General features: G+C 45.1%; 1 protein-coding gene across 2 annotated transcripts in view; it reads left to right on the top strand.

The window, feature by feature from the left end:
* Window positions 1-18,657, top strand: part of ULK4 (unc-51 like kinase 4) — a 511,648-nt gene that overhangs the window by 488,870 nt on the left and 4,121 nt on the right. The window lies entirely within an intron of this gene.

Below are 18,657 nucleotides of genomic sequence, written 5' to 3'. Positions count from 1 at the left end.
TTTTTAAAAAAAGGTAATTAATCTGTGCTCTCTGAAGAAAACTATTACCACTGTAACTGAACATCAGTGTTTTATTGGCTATCCGTGTTGCTGTACAACCTTAAAATATACTGCAAAGTAATGCATGTGCACACAGAAAAGGAAAAACTGGACACGTTCTAGGTATGATAGAGAAATGTTTAGATAAATTTTGGATGTGTAAGCATTACAAAGTAATACATGAGGACTTCCGCTTTAGGGAAAGATGGAAGAATAGGACACGATACACCCTCTTGCCTGAAACAACAACACGATATATATAAACAGTATATAATAAGCAATAAAACAGTGGTTTTTAAGACACTGGGCATCAGGCAGTGAAAGATAGTGATCCCTGAAAGACAGTATACAACAGTCCTGCCCAACAGCCAGTATCCTAGAATTGAATCTCATTGGCCTGGCTTGGGTGACGTTCCACTGGGACTTCTTAGACAGGCTTTGGTCGTATGCCCACACCTGAAGGAAAGGGTGGGTATCAACCTCATCCAAACCACACCCAAAGAAAAGTCCAGAAGAGAGAAAGCGCTCTGGACAATTAAAGTACTGCTCCCATCCCAACAGGCTGTACCCCAGGTCCTAACGCCTTTGCCCTGCCAGGACCATGATCCTGGGGTGCGCTGGGAAGTGGCTCTCTGAGGGGGACTTTGGAAGGGATGTGGCTGGGGCCACGGCCTGGGTGTGCTGCTGGCTGTCAAGAGAGGGGACTGCTCTGGACACTTGAGAGGAGGAGCTTGTTGGGGTGGTTCCTTGGTATTTTGTATATTTTCTCTTCCAGATGAACCTCGAATCATATCAAATTCCATCCAAAAGACTCTCATTGGCATTTGATAAGGGTTGCATTGGATTTTCAGGTGAACCCTGAGAGAGCTGACATCTTTCTGTATCTTCTTCTCGTCCCTGAGCATGTAATTTCTCTTCTCGTATTTGAATCTTCTTTAGAAGTTTTCAGTTTTCTTAATAAGTCTTGCCCAGTTTTTGTGAGTTTACTTTTCCTCTCTAGGTATTTCATAGCATTTGTACAGTATTCTTTATTTTCTAACTGGTTATTGTAGATTGTATCACGTATGATTATTTTGGTTCCCAAATGACAAAGAAAAACTCAGTTAAAACTTCTTTATAATAAGTGATTGGATAAACAAACTGGTATATCCATACAATGAAGTACTAAGTAATAAAAAGGAAAGGATTAGTGATACGGGCTACAATATGGATGAATCTCAACATAGTCATGTTGAGTAAAAGAAGCTAGACACAAAAGAATATGTACTAGATGACGCCACTTACATAAAATTTTATGAAGTGCAAAGTAGCATATTGTGACAGAAAGCAGATGAGTGGTTGCCTGGATTGGAGGGGGGAGTGGGGAGGAGAAGGGAGGGATTATAAATGGGCAGGAGGAAACTTCTGAGGGTGATGGGTATGTTCACCATCTTGATTGTGGTGTTTGCGTCACATAGGTATACAACACGTGTACATATACACATATGTATACAACTGTATACATATGTACTATATACTCATATATATACAGCTGTATACATATGTACAGTTTAGCAAATTGTACAGCTTCTGTTCGTATAGTTTATCATGTCAATCAAGCCTCAGTAAAGCTGTTAAAAATTAATATGTGCAGGGCTTCCCTGGTGGCGCAGTGGTTGAGGGTCCGCCTGCCGATGCAGGGGACACGGGTTCGTGCCCCGGTCCGGGAAGATCCCACATGCCGCCGAACGGCTGGGCCCGTGAGCCATGGCCGCTGAGCCTGCGCATCCGGAGCCTGTGCTCCGCAACGGGAGAGGCCACGACAGTGAGAGGCCCGTGTACTGAAAAAAAAGAAAAAAATTAATATGTGCAGACAGAATGAAGTGATAAAATATAGAAAAAGGATGTAGAAAATGTAAAAAAAAAAATACAGTTTTATAAGTCCTCTATCAATTAGGTAAAAACTGCACGTGATACAGATGGTTAAAAAGAAACCATTTAGAAAGATGGTTATTTTAGGGGAAAAAAAGTTATTACAATAAATTTTGCCAGTTGTTTTAATAATACAGAAACAAATAAATAGAAGACAAAAATGCCCTCTATTCTCAGATTTTGTCATTTTTATGGATTTGAATTTCTATTTCTCTATTTAAGGTTTTTAATAGCTTCCTTAGCTATATAAACTTTCTGTGCCAAAATCTCTTCATGTATAAAATGGGAACTTTAATAACACTTAACCCTTAGAAGCTTAAATGAGCTAATTCATTTGTAAGTTCTTAGAACAGCAGTACCTGGCATACGGTAAGTGCTCAGTATTTGTTCGCTCCTGCCATGACCAGCTGCTACTAACAGAGCGTTGCCACAAGGCTACCTTGGATCTCGGGAGGACCAGCAGAAGATTGAGCTTTAGAGCACTGATTCCACCCCCACCCCCATCCCTGTGTACTCAGAGACAAATAACAAAAGTTAGAAAAGACATAGGGAGGGAAGGGAAGGGGCTCAAGATCTTTGTTTATAGTTTCTCACTCTGAGGACTTGAGACCTCACAGAAGTGCAGAGCGATTCTTTGGGTTCTGTAGGGAGAGGAGTGGACAGGTGGGGAGGTGGAGCCCTCAGCCAAGGTCATGGGCCCTCAGCTGGGGGCAGTATGATGGGTGGAGTGAGTACCTTACCTGAATGTCCAGTCCTGGCCCTCAGACCCTCCCCCATCTGGCTGTCTCATCCTCACCTCTTTTTCTGGACTTTGGGCCCCCTATTTGAAGAGGTAGTTTTTATTGTGTATTGTGTACGGATCCTTTCTTCTCTGAGTGACCTCTTGGCCTCCACGTTAGCTAACAGCCTGGTCTGTCATTATCCTGGGCTTCTGACAGTGATGTGTGTATGTGTGTTTATTCTAATGTATATGTATATTTCACCTAGTATGGAAAAGTCTATAATTTTCACATATAACAGTTCATACTGATAGTGTTTTCATTGCACCTTCAAACTAGAGGTAGTGTCATCACAAAGTACTGAGGGTGGAAAAAAGATGAGCCACCGCAGGGTCCAGGATGTTCCCCAGCACCCTTTCAGCTAGTTATGTTCAAGTGCTTTACTCTATACTTCTATTTACTAAGTAATTTAACGTTATACGAAAGTGTAAAATCAAATGCTTACCATTTGAATAACTCTAAGAGGCATGGAGATTGGACTATTTAAAGGAATCCTATGAAGGTCCAGTATGTAGATAATCTGCATGAAGTTGCATTTCCTTAAAACAGTCCCAGAATCCCTAAGGTCTTAAGTCATGCTTCATTATCGTGAACCAAAGCATCTCATCAAGGTAACAATGGATCGTGGTGCCATTCTGTCATGAGGTGAAATGGACTGTAGCCTCATAATAGCCCTAAATTAAGGAAGCCTGTGTTCCCCTGAAGCCATCTCATCCAGATATGGGAGACGGTGCATTAGCAGAGGACCATCAATTCCTGGAACTCATTTGTCTATCCTAGGCCCAGTAACTGTTCCTAGGATCTTCTGTAAAAGGACATGCTGAGTGGCATGGAAAATTCCTACAGCCTGTGGCCTTTATTCTTTTCATGGATTTGCACTGAAATTATTCGTGAAGCTAATTGAGGAGGATTACCCATTTCCACGGGATACCTTGGAATGGTGATTGAGTGATTATCCTCTAAATACAAAGTAAGAACGTCGTGCCCGTCACACTTTTTCCAGAATCCTGATCCATTCCGAAACTCATACAAAACTAATTTCGGGGGAATATAATAAAGCTTGCTTAACTTAAACTCTCACTCATGTTGGTCATATGGGAAAAAAAAGAAATACCTAGTGATAGCTGAGTGCCAGTTTGGTCTGGATATAAAACATCTCCCCTGGATTGGTTGAGTCAGTCAGTGTAACTGGTGAGCACTTTGGTCCAGAGAGCAGCTCAGGGGTTGGCCTCTGTGAGCTGCATCTGAGGTACTGCTGCTGGGCAGGCAGCAGCTATATGCAAAATCTGTACTTTCTGGAGCCACATTCAGGGATGGCGGAGCGTGGGGTTTCAAGGATGCTTCACCAGGGGGCGCTCTGCCTTAGGAAGCCGGGGAGGGCCCAGCAGCACACGTGCATTCTGGGTGGGATACATCCCAGTGATGGTCACAGACCCAGGTACCGCAGAAGGAAGGCCATTGTGTATCACAACAAAGGCTGGTCTAAGGCCTAGCTTCATATGTTTAAAAAAAAAAAAAAAAAAAGGAGAGGTAACCTCCTGAATTTCATCAGACATCCTAGCATAACTTGAGAAGGCAGCAATCCGCCTCAGCCAGGATCCAAAACCCAGGGTCTCTCAGCCTCAGCGCTGTGGACACTTGAGCAAGGTTCCCCCTCCTCCCCTCTAGTGAAAGAAACCCTTTTCTCTGTCTGTTTATTTTCCTGTCTCTGCTCAGGGAAAACCTCCTTAGAATACTTCTGCCTCTGAACTAGGGTCCTTGAGGCACTTTAAGTCATGAATACTCAACCTCATCTGAAAGCACCGAACGGTTTCCTCTTGGGTGATGCTCTTTGGCTTCTAAGAAGCTTGACCTTGTACTCGGAGCCATTGAGGAAAACGTGGAGAAACCACGGTCCAGCCTGTCTGTGGGCAAACCACCTACTTCTGAGAATCCCCCCACGGTCACTCGCCTGGGTCGAGGGGGAGGCCCTGTTGGTCACAGAGCTCTGGGCCCAACTTTGCGAGGCCCCTTCTGTGTCCCGTCTGCTCTAGAAGGGAGCACAGGCAGAGCCTGAGGCTTCTCTAGACCTCCACCCACTAGAGACTCACTTGGACCACAGCTCTGGCGTCCCTCTCAAAGTGCTCAGGGTGACCCGGAAGGAGGCCGCACGAGTGGTCACTGCTCCCTTGAGTCCAGGACCCTAACCCTGTCCTGTCACCAGCACCGGCTCCTTGTCCCCGTGCCGCGCCTCCACCGGGGCCCAGCCGCCCAAGGATGAGGGCGGAGCCTGCAGAGGTCGGCCACCTCAGCCTGCCAGACCCTTTCGTAGAGGAATACCCAGGCTCTTTGATGTTGCTCCGGAAGCCTCCAAGACCTCGCTTCAGTTAATTTTAACCGAGGCCAGTTGGACACTTGTCCGGGAAGTTGTTTCCTGCACGTACCAACTCTGCTTGGCCCTGTGCGGTCCATCAGGTTCGCCCAGAGCGGGAATGTTTGGGTCGGCAGACTTCTCCTGAGAGTTTTCCACCCCCTATCATGCACATGCACATACCCTGTCATCACCCAGCTGTGCAGAATGGATGCTTTGGGGGTCAGCTGACGGCTGACCTGTCTCTCTGAGGTGAAAATCCAGGAACTTCACCAGGCCCCTTCCCCCTTGTGGGACCAGCCTTTCTCAAAGGGCCTCACAAAGATTTCCCTCCAGCGGTGGTCCGGCCTGTGGGAGGGGAGCCCGAGATCTCAAAGGAGCTGCTCATTTTCTAAAAATGGTCATCAGTAAAATATTTCCAAATGGAGTATTTGATCAAGTCCCTCAACAAACATAAGAGCCACCAGGGGAATTTTCAGCAGTCAATGTCTGGCCTAAATTTGGACTAATTGATGTCTGATGGTTTTAATTATATCAACCAAATGTGCTTTAATTTTCCTTCCCATTTCGTTTCCCTCCCGGTGTTATCAGTCCGAGGAAATTTCAGCAGCCCCTAATGTTTCCTTAGAGAGTCCCAGAGGATAAGGTAACGTTTGGAGGGCAGTGCAAGACAGCAGAGGAAGTAAGTAGACTCTTAGCTCTGCCCGACCGTGTCTGCCTCGTTCGGATGGGTGTCGAGGATGCTGCCGAGGTGACGGAGTCCCTCAGAAAGCAGGCTGCTCCCCGCGGCCAGGCTTTTGCTGACCGTGGCTGCCTGTGTCTGCAGACCTGCCCACCAGCCCTGAGCGGCCCCTCACTTGCCTTCCTGGCTGGAGGCCAGGCTGAGTGTTCTGGTCCAGTCTCCAGGCCTGGCTGTCTTGAACTGCAGCCCCCGAGACCCTCTGTCGGAACTTACAAATCCCAACTCGATGCCTCTGGAGTCCTCTGTCGTGGCGGCCCTGAGGGCCTGTGGTGACAAGGTACTAGACCCAGCCCCAAGGCTCCTTCTGTGCTTGTGAACTCAGTGGATTCACGGCGGCCCAGGAGCTCCTGCTCAGTGCAGCGTGTGACTATAAGCAGAAGTCACAGCCGGCCACGACCAACTGACCTTTCCCCCCACCTGTGACGTGTGTGTTTCAGGAGGAGGTTGAAGACTTCGCTCATTTAGGTGACAGTTTCACCGTGTGTTTCGGAAGTGGTCACTTACCAAAAAATGAAACACTCGTTTACTAAGTCTGTTTACAAGCTTGCTGATAATGGTCAGTAATTTATGCCCCGCCCCGAGAATTAATAAGTAATCCGTGTTACCCGTTTTTCAGATCTAAGCTCTCCATGCCTGCCTTTTCTTCCTCTTCTCGGAAAAGTCCTTGAATTGCTTTATTTCTGATAGAAATCTCCAGGGCTCTGTTTCCATAGCATAGAGGCTAGGATGCAGACTCTCCTCTCGTTCCCCCCAGAAGGATCTGTTTAGGTGCTTTGCCTGTGAGGAAAGGTCCGTGCTTGGCTCGTCAGCACCCTCACCCCGGCGGTCACCCACGCCTCACCTCTGCTGACGTGCAGGCTCTGCCGTCCAGGACGAAGGGCCCGGCAGCATCTCGTCTGTGCTTAGTCGAAGGCTCAGCAGAAGGGAAGGTGCTGGCCGGAGAGTCCTTGGGTGTGGTTCGCTGAGCCCTGCCGCCTGCCCCTGGGCCGGTTCTGCATCCCCTCCTCACTGGCTCCCTGCTTCCAGCGGGTCCCTGCTTCTGCCACCTCCAGGCCCCCAGCAGGGTCCTTACCCCCTTAGGACCCGCGTGACAGCTGCTCTTGCCCCTCCGCAGAATACGGGTCCCCAGTCTCTTCTCGTGGCTCGTTCTTTCTCACCGTCACATCCTCACGCGTCGTCTCCTCGGGGAGACTGTCCTGGGCACGCGGCCGCCCGCCGCACTTTCTCTTCTCCCCTCTCCCCTGCTTGATTCTTCCTGACGCCCACCGCTGTCTCAAATTATCCTGTTTACTCTTTTTTTAATTGAAGTATTGTTGATTTACAGTGTTTCAGGTGTACAGCAGAGTGATTCAGTTATACGTACATACGTATGTATATTCTTTTTCAGATTCTTTTCCATTATAGGTTATTACAAGATCTTGAATATAGTTCCCTGTGCTATACAGTAGGTCCTTGTTGTTTATCTGTTATATATAATAGTGGTTCTCTCTCTGTTAAACCCAAATTCCCAACTTATCCCTCCCTGCCCTTTCCCCTTTGGTAACCAAGTTTGTTGTTGTCTGTGAATCTGTTTCTGTTTTGTAAATGAGTTCATTGTATCAGTTTTTAGATTCCACCTGTAAGTGATATCATATGCTATTTGTCGTTCTCTGTCTGACTTATTTCCCTTAGTATGATCATCTCCGGTTCCATCCATGTTGCTGCAAAAGGCATTATTTCGTTCTTTTTTATGGCTGAGTAATATTCCGTTGTATATACATAGGCAGCATCTTCTTTATCCATTCATCAGTTGATGGACATTTAGGTGGTTTCCATGTCTTGGCTATTGTGAATGGTGCTGCTAAGAACATTGGGGTGAGTGTATCTTTTTGAATTAGAGTTTTCGTCTTTTCTGGTTATATGCCCGGGAGTGGAATTGCTGGATCATATGGTGACTCTGTTTTTAGTTTTTTAAGGATATTCCGTTTACGTTTTAACTGTGTTTCTCACAGTGGAAGCTCTGCCTTGACACCCATCCTACACTATACCCCCAGAATCTAACTAAAGAGGACTTGGCATGTAGCAGGTGGTCAAGACACCCCGTCTTCTTCTTCTTCTTTTTTTTGGCCACACCATGCTGTTTGCGGGATCTTAGTTCCCCAGCCAGGGATCGAAACTGCGCCCTTGGCAGTGAAAGCACAGAGTCCTAACCACTGGATCGCCAGGGGATTCCCAACACCCTGTCTTCTTGACCACAGAATCATGCTAACTAAGATTTGTCGACCCTTTACTGCTGCAGAAAGAGCCTTCATGTGTATTCAGCTCGTGTTGGACTGTGATTTCTTCTCTGCCCGCCTCTCACTAGCCTGAGGGCCTTGGGAGCGAGGATGATAACGCTGGAGACCTCAAACTGAGCATGTCCCCATCGTCATTTCACGTAATCACAGTCACGTTCCACACATTGCTTTTGTATTTTCTGCTCTTTACCTAACATTAGAGGGTGTGCGTTTTCCTGATTGTTCTTATTTATGATGCTGGATCACAGCAGCGTGGTTTAGTGGCCGACAGTATCCTCGCTAGGTCGAGTGAGGAACTGGGGAAAGAAGGAAACTGGGGGGACCTATTAAGCCTTGTTGACCTGATATCACTCACTTGCCCCCGCCCCTTTCCCCACCATCCAATAGAAAGCTCAGAAAAAGGACTGGAAGCAGGCACTGAATAAGCCACTTCCGCTATCTGCTTCTCCACCTCAGAGCCCCACCATTAACACACACACCCTACCCACACCACAAATTCAAGGACTGCGTTGTCAAATAGACCCCTCAGTATGACCCCATAGAGCATTCCTAAGGGTCAGCTGGGATTTGTTTGGGTCAAGCTCACATAATATCTCCTCACATAGTTCCTCACTTCTTACTACCCTAAGTTCTCACACTTACCAAATCACAGGACAGTTACTATCTTGGGTGTTTTCTCTTGTGAGGAACTGATTCCAGACACATCCCGTGGTTGACATCCTAGCACCACTGACTGGGAAACGTATTCTATCGTGTTTGCCTTTCTAAGCACTTGGATCAGGTCCTCTGGGGAAAATGGTGCGGTCTGATCCTGTGTTTCCCCAGAACTTTCTTTGGGCCAACTTACAGTTTATTCTTATATCCACAAGAGATCCACAATCCTATTTCTTTGCCAATTAAAACTGCTTTTTCCTCACTTATTTTGGACTTGGCTGTCATAGTTAGTTGGATCAGGTCTAAAAGATTTCCCAAACCAGCTATATTTATGTTCAACATTTTAAACTTACTGGATGGAATGGCCAGAAACTGATGTCATTATGAACAGTTTCTAAGCATTAAGGGCATTTTTACTGCCCCGAAGAGAGCTGAAGAGAGCTTCATTTAGCTGGCCTAAAATGAAGAGGGCAGCTACGGATAATTTTCTTCTAGAAAGCAACCGTGTCTCATGGGGTGAAAAAGAAAAGCATTCACATCCTCAACATGTCATCTCCATGGGCTCTGGGTTTAGCAGGTGCCCACAGCTACAGACGGGAGTTTGGAGAGGAGAACTGAGGTGTCGGGCCAGGTTGGGGAGCGTACAGACCCCAGGAGGAGAGGAAGGAAAGGTCAACAGAGAGAAGAAAGTCCTTCCACACTGGCGTGTTCTCACTAAGGTCAGCTCGCCCGTGCCATTTGGTAACTATTTGCCCACCATCTGTCCTCCTTTGCTTTTGCTGCTTCTCCAAATCTGGAAAGATCAGATGAGAGGAGAGTGCTCCCCAATTTGACCCCGGCTCTAGAGACTGCGGTCTTAAACACGGCAGGCCAAGCCATTCCTTCCGGGACCTGGGCTCCTGGAAGCCGGGGCTGGGTCCCCCTGGGCCAGAATGGCAGCCTCCTCCTTACTCATGGAAGGTGTCAGCTCCTGCCTTCCCCAGTGGCCACTGGCTGTCTCTGTGCCGCTGCTTCTGCAGCCAGACCCTTATGGGGGCGGCAAAGGGCAGCACGGCGACTGGGGCAGGGAGGGCGGTGGAGCGAGTTGGCCAGATCTGGGTCTCCATGCCAGCCTCACCCCATCTCTAATGTGAAGTCATAGAAGACCTTCCTCGTAGGGTTATTGTGAAGAGAACAGGAGATAATGGTACACAAACTGTAAGTTCACGTCCCATCCCCAGCAGGGCCAGCCCTCCACCTGAGGGTGTGAGGAGAGATGCAGAAAAGCCTTCTGGTCGCCAGGTGCTAAGAGAAACTACCAAGCGCGTGGTGGTCTGCACATCAGGGTGTGTTTGCTGGAAGTACATATGATCCAGGGACTCCTTCGGTCAAGACCTGGAACCCCTGACGCTGTCTAGGAGAGAGATTCTGTGGACCCTGCTCCCACTGGAAATGTTGGGGATCAACAACAGCAACAATGAGGGGAGCAAAGGGTGCCAGACGATCTACCGGGGTGGCAGGGGGCACCAAGCAGCACAGTTGGCATGCAGCCAGTGGAGCCTGAAGTGGAACACCGTGTCATCGGTCACTCGGTCATTGATTGTTATTAATCAGCCAGTCGGCCATCAGCTGGGCAGTGTGCTTAGCAGACGTGAGGATGGAACGGACTCTCTGGAAGGGCACGTGGATCTTGAAGGTGGGGAGACTGGGTCTTAGCTCAGTTCCACTGCCTGCCGGCCAGGTGACCTTGGGCAAGTCACATTAGCCCTGCTGGCTTCCGTTTCCTCTTCTGTAAAGTGAGCCTAGGAAGACTTCTTTTTCATGGTCGTCAGAAAGAAGCTCACATATTTGAAAGCACTTAACCCTGTTCCTGCACACAATAGGTGCTCAGAAATGGTGGTTTCCTTTCTTGAACCAAATTCCGAACTCTTTTTGCTCTAAGGCCTGCTGACTCAGTTAGTTTTATAGACAAAGGTGAATCACGACAGTTTTTACCTGAAACCTAGGTTTTCTTAGCTCTGCCTATGCATGTTGGTGAACGCCCTGTGCATCCTCCCACCCTCTCCCCTCCCCGTTCTCTTTGAATGCTTGGCATGGAAACTCATGGGTGATCTTGAACAAGAGGAGCTCAGCTGTTTTCTTCCTCTTCAGCCTTCTTCAACTTGAGGAATCACTGTATCCGGATGCCACCGTCTCCCCGGGCCTCTGTGCTGCCAGGGTCTCCCCGTGAGTTAAAGCTACACTGGGCTCCATGCAGCGCGTGGAAGAACGCCTCCATAGCAGTCCGCCTGGATGCAAAGATGGTGCCGCTTCTGGCCCGATACCACCCAGCTTCACTGTAATGTCTCGGTCTCCCTGCAGAGAACCTGAGTTCACAGGATCTGGGCCAAATCCGGGTGACTAAGGCTTTGGAACTGGGCCTGCCTCATCCACAAGCCCACACCTCTGCCCTCGAGATGCCCCAGTGTATGTTCCAACTGGACCCCCTCACTCCTTGGTGATCAGCAGATCTACTGACAGGCATTCTTAGGGATGCCTCTAGATTGCCTTCAGATCATCCACCTGATTACTAGCCTGGGTCAGAAGGGGGCCTCACTTGCTTTTGTTGAGGAATACAACATTTCTAAATGGACTCCCGGGAAGGCACAGATGCCATGAGGCAGCCAAAGGCCGTGCGTGAGAATTACTCCCTTCCACCCCGGATACATTCAGCAACTCATGGAAGACGCACACGGGCCTGGATGCAGAGCAGCTTGTATTCATACAGTCTTGCTTTAAATGTGGATGTGAAAGGCAGCTCAAGAAATTTCTGGAGACACCCAGAGTGAGCACCAGGTGGAAAGCGGGGAGGGGCTGCCAGATTCCATCACGCCGACCAGAGGTTCTTCCCAGATTCCAGCCTGGCATCAGAAGCCAAGGGGATAGCGTGTCTCGATATGCAAGGGGTAGAAATGGCTTTGGAGTAACAAAAACCTTAACCGAAGAGAAGACAAAGTATATGTTAGGAGAACAAAATAAAGGGGCTCGATGGATAGGTTTATTTTTGAAATTGAAACTCTCTGAAGTAGAGTTGTCATAGCTACCTGCTTGTTTTTACTCGTATTTATGAGATCTGAAGGCCACGGAATTAAAATAATCCTCCCGTGTGTGAAGTGTGTGTCTGTAACAACAAGCACCGGGGAGCACCTGGGCCACGCTTGCTCTCGTCAGCTCCGTCTGCTGGGTTTTTTCTGGTCTGTCCGTGTTGCCCGGGCCTGTCCAGAGGAACTCACGATTAGAAAACTAAGGTTAACTTGGCGGCGGCGTGCCACACACATTCAGGATCAGGGAAGAGACAGACACGTATCATTACACGCTCGTAACAGAGGCCGGCGGCCTGCCTGTGCCTGCCTCACTCACGGCTACGGAGCTCCACACGTGAAACCATTTCCAACCAGAGACGCTGGCAGCGGAGCTTTTACGAGCTGCAGGAGGACGATGCTGTGAGTCAGATTCATGAGCATAAACTCACAATGTATCACGATGATACAAAGTAAAGTACATTCTGACTTAACGCGTTTTTAAGGCCTTTATTAATGTTGGCACCAGGCCTGGCTTTGTCCCCCGGTGGCCACTGTGCCCCGGGAGACCTAGTCTCCCCTCAGCTCCCCCGGGCACGCTGAGGAGGCTGCCAACTTCAGGCTCCTGTCATTAACCGAGGGCTTGAGATGACTTCTTTTGGTAGTTTGCATTTGGGAAGCTGAAATCCGGAAGGGAGCCAGCCCACACTCCGTCCTGGACGGTGGGTGTGTTTAAAAAAAAAAAAAAAAAAAAGCCACTACCTTACAATTTGTGAGCCTGGTGGGAACGTGAGGGATGATTCTGCAGGACACCAGCCTCTCCTTTCAGTGTTTTGGTTACACAGTGATTCCTGAATGCTCATTGACACAACCCACGTTCAAGGGACTGTAGCAGAAGGTTGAATAAAGTAGCATATTTACCCAAAGTCCGTCATCTGATTTTTCATATCCCCTCAATTAAACAGAGATGGAGGAATTGTCTTTCCAAGTTGATCTTAATTCTAAGCTCAAATTCCCGACCTTTTTATGGTGTTTCCCTTAAAGATCCCGATGTTTTGAATGGATGCCTGTCTACCAGGTGAACTTGTATGTATTTAGTATAATTCATGTTTCCATTTTGATTGACTTTAGCCATCCAGCTACCAGTCAGATGTCTTAGGAGCAGGAAAAATGTGAGGCAGGCGTGGCTTAGTTTTCAGGAAATGGACACCTGCCATTTGATGTTTTGAAATAATAAAATCTACTCATGGACTCTTAGAGGTCCAGGAACCTCTGCTATAGAACATTATTGCAAAATAAAATTGTTTCCTTGTCTTGGCTAATGGAAGTGACTTCTAATGAAAATATTAAGTACAGGAGGAAGGTACTGTGTTGACACTCTTCGCTAGTGTCCTCTTGCATTATTTATTTTCTTAGAGAGTCACTGCAGTGCTCGCTCTTGACTACTGTCATCAGAGCCATGAGAAATTCTCCAGCAGTTGCTCAGCCGTGAATTCAGTATCTCAGTGGACAAGTGTCACTTTCCCTCCTGCCTCATGAAGGACGGGTCTCAGGGTGCCCAGAACGTTCTCTGCTTAGGTAACTCAGAAGAGGAGGAGGTGGGATGACTTTTGAGCAGACCCATAATTTGCTGTTTAACAAAGTTTAAGTACTGAGAAAATAGAAGGGTAAAGGCCACACTGTCTGATAAATACAGTGGGATGTTTCTAAAAGAAGGTCGGTACCCATCATAATTTATAACCTTTGGTGGCCAAAGAGGAGACCAGACTCTGGGAGAAAGGAGTAACTCATTCCAAAGGATTATTTCAAAGCCATTTAAAATCCTATTACAAGCTTGACTAATCCTAGGAAATTGGTGTCAGAGGGCAAAATAATTTAGCAAGGCAGATTAAAAGTCTTATCTTTTCAAAAATTATCCAGACTTATCTTTACTGATATCTCATTAAAAATCCAGTCAGACCTATATACCAAGTAAGGCATGAAGGCTTTCCTAGCTGTTTTTCCATTTCCCTGTTGAAGGACGTCTCGGTTCCTTTTTCTTTTCAGTGATTTTTGAATAAAGCTACTACAGACTTTTGCACGCAGGTTTTCGTGTGGACATAAGTCTTCATTTCTCTTGGGCAGATACCTAAGAGTACAATTGCTGGGCCGTATGGTAAAACTACGTTCAATTCTATAAGGAATTGCCAAAGTGTCTTCCACCGTGGCTGTACCATTTTGCATTCCCACAGCAATGAATGAGAGTTTCTGGTATTCTGCATCCTGGCTGGCCTTTGTTATTGTCAGTTTTATGAATTTTAGGCGTTCTAATAGGTGTGTAGTGGTATTGCATTGTAGTTTCAATTTGTGTTTCCCTAGTGACAAATGATATTGAGTATCATTTCATGTCCTTGTTTGCCATCTATAATACCTTCTTTGATGAAGTGTCTATTCAGATTTTCTGTCCATTTAAAAAATTGGGTTATTCTCTTGCTGAATTTTAAGAGTTCTTTATATGTTCTGGAGAAAAGTCCTTTATCAGATATGTGATTTGCAAATATTTTCTCCTAGTCTGTGCTTTGTCTTATTCTCTTATCAATCTTCTACAAAGAGCAAAGGCTTTTAAAAAAATTTTATTTATTTATTTTTAAATTTTTGAAATTGAAGTGTAGTTGATTTACAATAATGTTCGTTTCAGATGTACAGCAAAGTGATTCAGTTATACATACATATGTATATATCTATATTTTTTATTCTTTTCCATTATAGTTTATTACATGATATTGAATATAGTTCCCTGTGCTGTACAGTAAATCCTTGTGGTTTATCTATTTTATATATAGTAGTGTGTATCTGTTAATCCCAAATTCCCAATTTATCCCCCCCGCTTTCCCTTTGGTAGCCATAAGTCTGTTTTCTATGTCTGTGAGTCTGTTTCTGTTTTTAAAATAAGTTCATTTGTACTATGTTTTAGACTCCACATGTAAGTGATATCATATATTTGTCTTTCTCTGACTTACTTCACTTAGTATGATAATCTCTAGGTCCATCCATGCTGCAAATGGCAAAATTTCATTCTTTTTATGGCTGATTAATATTCCATCGTACATATATAAAGAGCAAAGTTTTTAACATTGATAAAGTCCAATTTGTCCATTTTTTTCTTTCAGAGATTGTGCTTTTGTGTTGTATCTAAAAACTCATGAACAAACCCAAGGTCTCATATCTTTTCTCCTATATTTTCTTCCAGAAGTTGTATAGTTTCACATTTTGCATTCAGATCCATGATCCATTTTGAATGATTTTTTTTTTTTTTGGCCACGCCTCACGGCTTATGGGATTTTAGTTCCCAGACCAGGGATCGAACCCAGGCCCTCGGCAGTGAGAGCGTGGACTCCTAACCACTGGACCGCCCAGGAATTCCCTTGAATGATGTTTTATTTGAGGTATTAAGACATGTTCCTAGGGTCCTGTTTTTGCATATGGATGTCCATTTGTTCTAGCATCATTTGTTCAAAAATGTTCCCTCATTCAGTTACCTTTGCACGCTTGTCAAAACTTTGATATTGTTTGTGTGGGTCTGCAAAAAATCCTGCTGGGGTTTTGATAGAAACTGCATTAAACCTATATTTTGGGAAAATTAATATCTTTACTATATTGAGTCATCTAATTCATGAACACATTATATCCATTTATTTCGTTTTTTAAAAATTTTATCAGCGTTTTATAATTTTTAACATAGATCCTGACATATTTTGTTAGATTTATATCTTTGAAATTTGTCAGAATTTGCTTTATGACCCAGTATGTGGTAATATGTTGAAAAGCTTCCATGGACATTTGAAAACAACATGTATTCTGCAGTTGTTAGATGAATTTTTCTATATATGTCGATTAGGTCAGGTTTGTTAATCTTGTTGTATAAAACGTCCATGTCCCTTCTGATTTTCGTATGCGTGTTACTGGGAGAGATTGAAAAATATCCCACCATGATTATGGATTTGTGTAACTCTCACTTTGGTTCCGTCATTTTTTTGTTTTACAGATTTTGAGGTTGTTATTAGGTACGTTTAGAATTTAGACTTGATATATCTTCCTGGTCAGTTGATCTTCTTTTTTTTTTTTTTTTTTTTAATTAATTAATTTATTTATTTTTGGCTGTGTTGGGTCTTCGTTTCTGTGCGAGGGCTTTCTCTAGTCGTGGCGAGCGGGGGCCACTCTTCATCGCAGTGCGCGGGCCTCTCACTGTTGCGGCCTCTCTTGTTGTGGAGCGCAGGCTCAGTAGTTGTGGCTCACGGGCCTAGTTGCTCCGCGGCATGTGGGATCTTCCCAGACCAGGGCTCGAACCCATGTCCCCTGCATTGGCAGGCAGATTCTCAACCACTGCGCCACCAGGGAAGCCCAGTTGATCTTTTTATAAATATGATACGTCTCTCCTTATTCCTAGTTATAATTATTGGCTTAAAGTCGAGTTTGTCTGATATTAGCTATGCCAACTTCCTTTGGTTACAATTTGTGTGGCATCTCTTTTTTCGTTCTTTAAACTTCAGTTGCTCTGTGCCCTTATATTTAAGGTATGTTTGTAAGCATCATGTAGTTGTGTTTTATTTTGGTTATATCTAATCTAACAATGTTAGTTAGTCTTTTATTTGTAGTACTTGGTAAATTTAGATATTGATATATTTGGGCCTACATTTACCACATTACTCTCGATTTCTGCTCTGTTTTTCCTTCCCTCTTTGGGTTTGGGTTTGTTTTGCTCTTTTTCTAGTTTCTTAACATGAAAGCTTGGATTATGGATTTGAGACGTTTCTTTTTTAATGTAAGTATTGTACTATAAATTTCTCTTTAAGCACTACTTTAGCTGCACCCCACGGACGTTGATATATTGTATTGACATTTTCATTCAGCTCAGAATCATTTCTAATTTTCCTTGGGATGTCCTCTTTGATCCTTGGATTATTTGAGCGTGTTGTTCAATTTCCAGTTGATTTGGAGATATTTTTGTTATCTTTGTTATTTATTTCTAGTTTAATTCCATGATGATCAGAGAATATAATTTATGTGATTTCAGTTCTCTTAAATTAGTAAATATTTGTTTTTTCACCCAGAATATTGTATACCTTGGTGAACGTTCCTGGATTCTTGGGAAAAAATGTAAATTCTCCTGTTGGTGGTCTTCGTGCTCTACGAATATCAGTGAGATCCAGTTGGATGACGGTGTTGTTCAACTTTTCCATATCCGTGCTGATTTCTGGTCTGCTCATCCTATCTGTTACTATAAGAGTTATTTGAAGTCTCCAGCTACGGTTTTGGATTTGTCTGTTTTTCCTTTCAGTTGTATCAGTTTTTCTTTATGTATTTTAAATTTCTGTTGTTAGATGCATACACATTTATTGTTCTATCTTCTTAGTGAGAGAACCCTTTTATCAGGATGCTATGTCTTTATTTATCCCTGATAATTTTCTTTGTTCTAAAGTCTTCTTTGCCTGATATTAATACAGCCACTCTAGCTTTCTGTTGATTCCTGTTTGTATGGTGTATCTTTTTTAACCTTTTATTTTAACCAACACAGGTTGAAAGTGAGCCTAGAAGTTCATAAATAATTTTATGGGGTTGCTTTCTTGAGCTCTTCCCTGTTATCTCCCCAGTACTTTCTGGCTCCCTGGGTCTCCCATTTTCTGTCTGGCCACAAACTGCTTAACCTCCACAATTGTCATGTCGGGGCCAAACATTGTGAGAACAGAGAGAGAGAAGAGTTTTGGCTGATGGCTCCTGTTGCTGCCACCACAGAATTGCCTGGGGCCTGGGGCAAGAGAGAACTGAGGAAGAGGAGAGGGGGGTTCATCTACTCTCTCTGAGCTTTTCGAAGTTTCCTTTCCCATTCCCCAAGCCTGGCTTCTCCTGGGGCTCTCTCGTGTGCCCCACTTGTGGGGTTTGGGTGTGTTGAGTTCAAGGTGGTCTGTACTGGAGGGAGAGAGGAGATGGTGCTTCGGTTTCAGTGTCCTTCCCCAATCTGCCAGTGTTGTTTACTCTTCAGTGTTCTGAAAGAGCTGCCCTGTGCATTCTGTTCAGGTTTTACATGGAAAGGGTGGCATGTGTTTTCTCTGTCTTTCCCAGAACTAGAACCTCTGATTGATATTATTTAAAATTTTTATTTTCTAATTAACTCATATTGATAGAACAACAGTTGATGTTGCTAGTAAGAGTTCAGGTAAGTGGCCAGATCACATAGTTTTCAATTAATTCTCTTGGCTTTGTTTATGCTTGCATTTATGTCAGCTGCACACGGTGCTATTCTCGTCTCTCCCTTTGATCACACAGTTTTCACCGTATTCTTCTGTTTGCACCTTCCAGCTAGCCTCGTGAGTGAATGTAGTCTTGTTATCTCTTTGCAACTTGGAGCACAGCCTCTTACCCACGATCCCACGGTAGGGCTGGTAAGGGCAGTGAGTCTGGATGTAGCTCAACTGAGCTGTATATGAGGCAGGGTTTTGAGAAAAATTAGATGGGAATCCTCGCTGAAGACCCTTTCAGGGTAAGTTTGTGCTTGCTTCAGACAGAATTGAACTACAGCAGCCTTCTGAACTCATCAAGTGGTGTGTAATTTCAGAACAGATTTACACACAGCTCTTTTAAGATGCAAATCTTTGCAGAAATTACACCTGATGCAGTCGAGCTGGCAGCTGGGGTCTGGCACACTCAGGAAGCGGGATGGGGGCTCAGTGGAGGTGCAGATTCATTCACGTACAATTCAGAGGCCACATTAAGGTCTAACTACCCCTGTGGCCTTCCTATCACCATGAGTGATTGATTAAGAAATATTCAGCCTCTCCCTGAGAACTACAGAGATGATAATCCAGCCCTGGTTGCTATGATCAAGTGGAAA

This window comes from Neophocaena asiaeorientalis, unplaced genomic scaffold (genome assembly GCF_003031525.2).
Source record: "Neophocaena asiaeorientalis asiaeorientalis breed wild unplaced genomic scaffold, Neophocaena_asiaeorientalis_V1.1 scaffold121, whole genome shotgun sequence".
NCBI lineage: Eukaryota > Metazoa > Chordata > Mammalia > Artiodactyla > Phocoenidae > Neophocaena > Neophocaena asiaeorientalis.
This window is presented reverse-complemented; position numbering and strand designations above follow the sequence as displayed.